Consider the following 6,075-nt stretch of genomic DNA (forward strand, 5'->3'; position numbering starts at 1 on the left):
TTAATCCTTTAATTTTATGTTTTACACTTAGGTGAGCATAGAAGAGTAAAAAGAGTGAGAAACAGGCCGAAAACGGAGAAAATGGACCCACGTAGGAAATCAACACGGCTTGGACTTTCTCACACGGGCATGTCACACGGTCGTGTCCCTTTGGCAGGATTAAAGCACGACTTACACGGGTATACTACATGCCCGTGCTTGTTCAATAGCCTTGACCACGACCTGGAGTAATCGCACACGGGCATGTCACACGAGCGTGTCCCTATCAAGCCCAAGTATTACCCTATTCGAAAAAGGCCAATTTTGGGGGCTCATAGGCATTTTAAAGCCTATTTAAACAACTGATGAGGCACTTAGAAAGGGGACAGATACTAGGAAGCAATGAATTATTCAAGGAAAGCCGATTGATCCATCTCAGAAGCTGGATTCATCATCAAGACTGAAGATCTCCCTTCAAGTTCCTTCAGGAGTTTCGGGTTTTCTTATGTTTTGTTATCTTTATGCTTTTAAGATGTTTTGTTTCATAAGTATGAACTAAACCCTTTAAATACCTAAGGGGAATGAAACCTAAGATAGATCTTGTTATCATTATCTGAATTGTATGATAAATATTTGACTTGTTCTTAATTATGTGTTCTTAATTCTTGTTTTGATATTCTAGGATATTGATTCAATTTAAGCTCTTATTTAGAGGAGGAATAGACCCTGTCTAAGAGTAAATTTGTCATAATTAAGCGGAGTTGATTGCACGCCTAGAGATAGGGTGATAAGATTTTGTCAAATTAGGGTGAAACCTAATAAGGGAATCCATAGATCGAGTTAGTGCAATTCTAGGGTGTTAATTAGTAAGAGATTTCAATTATTCAACCTAGGATTAGACATTATTAGTCTTGAGAGAGATAATAATATAACTTAGGGATTTCTGCAAATCAAGTCAAATGAATAAATCGTTTGATTCAGAGTCAAATAACAAGTGAAGTCTAGGTGGGTTTTTCCTTAGGTATTGTATTAATCAATCTAATTTTCCCAAAAGTATTTTCCCATATTTTCTTTCTGTGCATTCTTAGTTAGTAATTTGTTTAGATAACCAAACCTCTTAACTTTTAGGCTAGATAATAAAAAGGAAATAAATACTAGTACTCGTAGTTTTTTTGGGTTCGACAATCTGGTCTTGCTAAACTATACTACTATTCAACAGGTACACTTGCCTTAATCGTGATAATAATTTCATAAATCTTTAAAACTTGTCACGAATAGCACATATCAAGTTATTGTCGCCATTGTCGAGGAACTAGGATATTAGGAACACTCAATTTTTATTACTTTAGCCATTTTACTTTTATTGCAATTTAAATTTTTATTTTCTTTTCTAATTCTTCATTTATTTTCTTCTGATAGGTTTTTCTAGTTTATGATCGGAAGAAACCCGTCAGGACCGTTACTGTTTGATAGTGAGCTCGATCGCACAGTTCGTAGAAAGAAAAAGGAAATAAGGTGAACCTTACAATACACAGAGGATGAGAAAGAGGACAATACTTCAACCACAACCGAGGAGATGGCTGAAAACCAAGAAAATCCGCTACCTACTGCGATTGCTATTAATTAGAATCCTGCTTCGCGCACTATGTATGATTATGCTAAACCTTCGTTAACAGGAACTGAATCGATCATACTACTATAGCTGCAAATACTTTTGAACTGAAAACTAACACAATTCAAATGATACAGCAATTTGTTCGGTTTGATGGTTTGCAGGACGAAGATCCCAACGCTCACTTGGCAAATTTTTTGGAACTATGTGATACATTTAAAATTAATGGCATTTCTGATGACGCTATTCGCCTTCGGTTGTTCCCTTTTTCATTGAGAAATAAAGCTAAAAATTGGTTGAATTCATTACCACGGGGGTTAATCTCTACTTGGGAACAAATGACAGAAAAGTTTCTATTAATATATTTTCTGCCAGCTAAAATGACTAAATTACATAATGACATCTCTTATTTTGTGCAGATGGATTTAGAAACACTCTACGATGCACGGGAGAGATATAAGGACCTTTTGCGAAGATGCCCTCACCATGGGTTACCACTGTGGCTACAGGTCCAAACGTTTCACAATGGCCTAAACCCTTCGACTCGGCAGATGGTTGACGCAGCTGCTAGCAGAACCATCAATAATAAGACACTTGAAGATGCCTATGAATTTATGAGGAGATGTCACTAAATAACTATCAGTGGCAAGTCATGAGGACAAAGCCAGCGAAAACAGTCGGCGTTTATAACGTCGATTTGGTCACCATGCTTTCTAATCAGGTAGAACTCTTGAATAAGAAAATTGATGGTTTTCTTAGTTCTTCACAGGGTCACCCAGTAATGCAGTGCGAAGCAAGTGGAGGTGGATCATGCAGTTCAGAATACCCATCTTATCACCACAACATGGAGAACAAGCAGTTAAATTACATGGGTAACAATCTTCAATCTTAAAACAATCCTTATAGCAATACTTACAATGCAAGTTGGAGGAGCCACCTAGATTTTTCATGGGGAGGCCATGGAAATCAGAGACCACCACCCCCTCCAGGCTTTCAGCAACCACCGTACCAGCAGGAGAAAAAGTTGAACCTTGAGAAGATGCTAACCAAATTCATCTCAGTGTCAGAAACTCATTTTTAGAAAACTGAGACAGCACTCAAAAATCAACAAGCATCAATCCAGGGGCTTGAAACTTAGATTGGACAACTCGCCAAGTTGATTTCCGAACGACCACAAGGTAGCCTGCCAAGCAACACTGAATCTAACCCAAGGGAGCAACTCAACGTGATTGTCATTCAAGATGAGGAAGGGTTAGTTACAAAACGAAGGCCAGAAACGATGGTAAGCAAAGGTAAGAATGAGGTAGGCCAAAATGACCTAAAGCCAGTGAGTACAGAATATAAACCTCGTGTGCCATACCCCAATGCGACAAGGTAAGAATGAGGTAGGTTGAAATGACCCAAAGCCGGTGAGTACAGAATATAAACCTCATGTGCGATACCCTAATGTGACAAGGAAAGACCGATCAGACGAACAATTTGGTTAATTTCTTGAACTTTTAAAGAAACTACATATTAACTTACCGTTTATTGAAGCCCTTTTGCAGATGGCAAACGCAGTCAAGTTTTTAAAGAAACATTTAACAAATAAATGAAAGTTGGATGAGGCGTCGCATGTGGAGTTGAATGTAGTTTTCTCTGCCATATTACAGAATAAGCTACCCAACAAATTGAAGGATCCAGGGAGTTTTACGATTCCTTGTTTAATTGGTAGTTTAGATGTTCATAATGCATTGGCTGACTTAGGGGCAAGCATTAATGTTATGCCTTATAAAATGTTTATACAGCTAGGTCTTGGGAAACCCAAACAAACTAGGATGAGCATTCAATTGGCTGGTAAAACCATTAGATTTCCTAGGGGTATCATTGAAGATGTTCTTGTTAAGATCGATAAATTTATATATCCAGTAGACTTTGTTGTTCTAGACATGGAAGAGGATAGTAACGCACCTTTAATTTTAGGACAACCCTTTTTAGCGACTGCTAGAACCATTATTGATGTTGGTACAGGTGAACTCACAATTCGTGTGGGAAACGAAACAATCACCTTTCAATCTCGTAATTTGAGTAACACATTAAAAATTGATGGTGGTTGTATAAATCATTTTACTAGTACTGATCATGTGGTGACACCCTCTATGTAGGAAACAATTTCGAAGAACACATATGAGTCGTGTTCAAACAACAGCAAAGGACCTATCTATGAAGAACGAAGGCTACAAATTGAGGAGCTAGATGAATGGCGGACACAGAACCCGGGAACACTCGATAAACTAAAACCGAGCCAGGACAAGTTCAATACCTCACCAAATTAACTTAAGGTTGGAGACAATGTACTACTAGATGAAGCAGATCCTCACATTGCCACTCCTTAACCTAATGAAGAAATTCCTTTTACGGTATTCAGTATTTTCCCATAAGGTACAGTCGAGATAATTCATCCCAAATTCGGCACATTTAAGGTAAACAATACCCATCTTAAACCTTATGTTGATAAAGTTGATAGCAGGGATGAGGAGTGTAAACTCCTCGCACCACCTTGACCATGCAGAAGAGAGGTAAGTCGAGCTTAGACTATAAATAAGCATTTCTCAGGAGGCAACCCCAGCACTAACAGTGTTAATTTCTTTCAAATTTTAGTTTTTAACATCTAACATTAAATTCACTAACTGAGTCACTGAACACAGGATTTTCAAAACCACACGGCTAGGCACAGGGCCGTGTGCTACAGCCGTGTAAAAACAGGGAAAATTTTTTTTCCCCAACACGGGATGCGATAAGTTGCCATGGCCGTGCGACATGGCCGTGGGCGAAACTACCAAAATAACATGGGCGTGCGACACGCCTGTGTTTTGAAACCGTGGGTAAACTTGTCAATTTAGCAAAGGCATTCGACACACCCGTGCCCAGCCCCGTGGTCGACACTGTCACAATACCACAGCCGTGTGCCCCAATTTCTCTATAAACACCTATTATCTATTTTAGCTTTATCTTTATATTTTGAAATTACTTTTTATTTCCTGTTAATACTATTTTATCTTGAGTTTTTACAATTTTTATTTTCAGCTATTTTATTATGAGTAAATATGCTTCATTATATTTCCTAAAGAGTTCTTGATTTTATCAGAGTCATAAAGAGCTCCAAAGCTCATCATCAAACAGGAACTAAAAACTCCAGTGGCGCAAGACTTATGGACTAATGAACCTCTACCACCATCGGAGTATCCTCCTGCACCCTCATCATTGCTTTGGCCATTTATTCTCTATGACTCCAATTCAAGGAGTACATTCATCATTCAGGAAGTTCTACGTCTCTCCCTATCTTATGATTATAAATCTATCTTTGTCAATACATCTTTCTTTGTACATTAAGAACAATGTACATCTTAAGTGTGGGGGGTCTTTTATATCATCATTAGAAATCCCTGAATTTTGTCTTATTCTCACGTGAATCACTCATATCACTATTAGAATGAATTTTGATTAATTTATGATTTTTTTTGATATGTCTTGAATTAAAACATAGGTATTTATGCATTGATTGTTTAAACTTTAAGACATTAGGGAATCAAGCATGATAAGTTGATTTCTGAAGAATTAAAAACTTTTAGGTTGTTTCCCTAAGTTTAGGTATTATCTTGAGTTGAAATTCACAAGTTTGAACATAAAAAAGCCATAATTTTTTGTGAGATCTTGAGCCTTTAGAGCATATTTTATTCCTTTCATGCTCACTTTCATTATGAGTGTTTGAAACTCATGTAATTAACCCCTTTTGGTTAACCCGAGACAAATCGATAGATCTATGAGAAATCTCATTCAATTGGATATATGGTAGGGTAAAAAAATGGGATACCAAAAGAATTGACTGCCGAGCCGTATGAGGTAGGAAACTCTCAAGCACGATTCTAAGGAAGGAATTGAACCGCCTATTTCGACCGGGAGAACAGGCCATTCGACAGGGGATTACGAAATAGCGGAGGCTTGGTTCGATCAAGTCACCGAGTATTGAAGCAGAGCTATAAGCGCTTACTCCTGGTAATTATATTGAAGCGCAGAATTGGTTAAAGTCAGTTTTGATTTGTTATTTCTAGAACTTACTTCATTATGCATGTCAAGACCACACCATTTGATTTGATATGTCAAGATGATAAAGGCACGTAGGTTTAACCCACTCACTCCACAAAAGCCTACCTCCATAAGTAACCCTTAGTGAACCCCTTTTGAGCCTAACAAGCCATTAATTGATTTACCCTCAATATTAAACTATAACCCATTATTGTTGAAATCCCCTAATTTGAACCCTATTTTTGTCGAGATTTGATTTGAACAAATTGCTTAGTTATGTTTTATGCTTCTAAATATTTGACTTGTTCTAAAAAAAATACTTACATACATATTAGTAGTAATTCGTCATTTTCGAGCTTGAGTGTTAATTCCATATTCTGAGAAAAAGCTCACTTGTATTCAACTGATGACTAGTTATT

At 37.4% G+C, this 6,075-nt stretch overlaps 1 non-coding gene across 1 annotated transcript; it reads right to left on the reverse strand.

Annotated features, from left to right (window-relative positions):
- Window positions 1–1,978: 1,978 nt before the first annotated feature.
- Window positions 1,979–2,084, reverse strand: LOC128279521 (small nucleolar RNA R71). Its single transcript, XR_008269723.1, has one exon. It is a non-coding gene; the product is annotated as a small nucleolar RNA R71 (small nucleolar RNA).
- Between the last annotated feature and the right edge of the window lie 3,991 nt (window positions 2,085–6,075).

Source organism: Gossypium arboreum, chromosome 8 (assembly GCF_025698485.1).
Source record: "Gossypium arboreum isolate Shixiya-1 chromosome 8, ASM2569848v2, whole genome shotgun sequence".
Lineage (NCBI taxonomy): Eukaryota > Viridiplantae > Streptophyta > Magnoliopsida > Malvales > Malvaceae > Gossypium > Gossypium arboreum.